Raw genomic sequence first — 2,199 nt, 5'->3', positions numbered from 1 at the left:
CCTGTAGCCCGAAATTCTTTTACTTTTCGGGAAATGCTCTGATTCTCTTCCAGTGGGATAAACTTATCTTTTTTCTGAAGATATTAAGGTGATCAGAGAACTATGCTGGAGTTCAACTAGGCCTTCTAGGCTGAAGGCTTGTCTTGCAGAAATATGAGACCTGTAATAACCATAATGTTGCTTAAGATGTTCCATACAAAAGGATTTTTTAAGCCTTTCCACTACTATGCAGTCTGTAACTACACTCCCTCCTACCCTGAGTTTATGAAAAAAAAAACCAACAAAAAACCAAAAAAACCCCAACCACAAACCTCTATTAGAGTAAACTTTATAGTTTAACTTTTTTTTAATCTGGAAATTGAGCACTTTGAGCACTTGCCTTCATATAGCATCCTGTTTATCTATTGATGCTAACAGCCATATGCATTTCTAGTTCTTACTCTTTCACTTGTCTTTTTCAGCACTGCTTAGGCAAGATTCCTGGATCGTCATGGCAAAATTATGGCTGTTTGGTGTTAAGAGGCCATAATTATCTCATACTGTCTGGATGACTTACCTTACAGGGTTGATGCAGGAACAGAAGCAGACCTGAAGAGCTATAAGTAGGATGGTGAGAAGCAGTGGAACAGTTCAGGGAATAGACTGGTGCTGGCTATGTGCCAGTTGTACTAATAGTGCACTGTGCCAAATACAATTTTTACTTCCTGAAACACTGAGAAAATTGAGGGAGAATGTGCTGTCCAAAGTATGGCTTGTGACACAGCTGTAGTCCAGCCTTGCACAATTTGCAAAACCAGACTAATCTTCTGGAATGTGATTAAAAAATTTCAGCCTTGTCGGTTTAAGCTTGGGTTGATGCAGTTACTGTTGAGTCATGATAACCTCTGATGTGAACCAACCCTGCTGCTTGGAATTTATTGTCTTTGGTGAAGAACTCTGAATGTAACCAGAGAGTTTTCAGTTCTGAAGTTCGTTTGGTTACAGTGTGGTATTGGTGTGGAGCTCTACTTTATGAGCCACGTCCAAAGGATCTCTTCATGTTCAAAGACCTTTGTGTACTATTGCTTTCAAACAGGCCCCCAAGTGGAGCAACTCAGAGGATCAGGATTCGCTAAAAATGTTACTAAAGGGATTGTAACAGCATGCTGGAAAAAGGAATTGTAAAGTTAGAAGGATACTTGGAGGTTGTGTATTTGGATAGGAATTCCTTTTCCAAATTTCATGGGTGTGGTCTTACACAGAGATCTCAGTCTTGTCATCAAGTGGGGCACCCTCTTATCATTCCAATAGAAAGTCTGTTTTCCAAAAGTGAGTCTTGCTGTGACTTACAGAAACACGTTAGGTTGTAAAACCAGTGTAGGTATGGGCTGGGGCTCTCTGGTTGGAAGTCAGTTGTTTGGATTTTGCAGGTGGCATTTGCAGTCTGTCTGTTCAGAGGATCCCTGGCCATGGATTTGTACACTGTTGGGCTGTCTGCTATTGATTTCTCCCTTTTGGAAACCCTCAGGGTTAGTCTCCAACACTTCTTGTGGCCATCCACCAAAAATACATAATGCCACAGTACTCAGAGTAGGGTTTTTAAAACTACTTATTTAAATACCATAGTTGCCAAGTGGTAGCTCTGCTTGCAAGAAGTGCTCGTACAAGTCTGTCACAGGCCATCGCTGAAATGATTTAGACATTCAATTAAAGGAGCTGGACCTCTGTGCCTACATACCTGCTGATTAAAAAGGGATAACTTTTTTGTATATATTCTTATTTTGGGAAGGTATTACTTAAAGGCTGTTCTGAAGAAGTAACTTCTTTGATACGGAAATACTTAAATCAGTATTAATGATACAGAAATATTTAAATCAGTGTTAATAGCCTTTATGAATTTTAGCTGTTTCATGATAAAGCATTTGTGGAGTCATCAACATTTTATTTCTGTTTTATCATAGCCAGGCTGTGTAATGATACAGATATATAAGTAAAAGAATTTCTTTTATTCTGTGTATATTCTAGATATATAAAAAAAGCTAAACTTTCACTCAGGTTTCTGAGTTGTATATGGACATAGATAAAAATTTCAGATTTAACTACAAAAATTCCACAGGACTTGCTTTGCCATTGTTTATGTGTGTGTATTCTTTGCTCTGTTCATGGTAGCAGAATGCCCTGGCTTTTGGGACTGGGGGGAATTTTTTTTCCCCTCCCAGT

Source organism: Falco rusticolus, chromosome 3, assembly GCF_015220075.1.
Source record: "Falco rusticolus isolate bFalRus1 chromosome 3, bFalRus1.pri, whole genome shotgun sequence".
In the NCBI taxonomy this organism is placed as follows: Eukaryota; Metazoa; Chordata; class Aves; order Falconiformes; family Falconidae; genus Falco; species Falco rusticolus.
The sequence above is the reverse complement of the archived record's forward strand: the minus strand, read 5'-3'. Positions refer to the sequence as shown.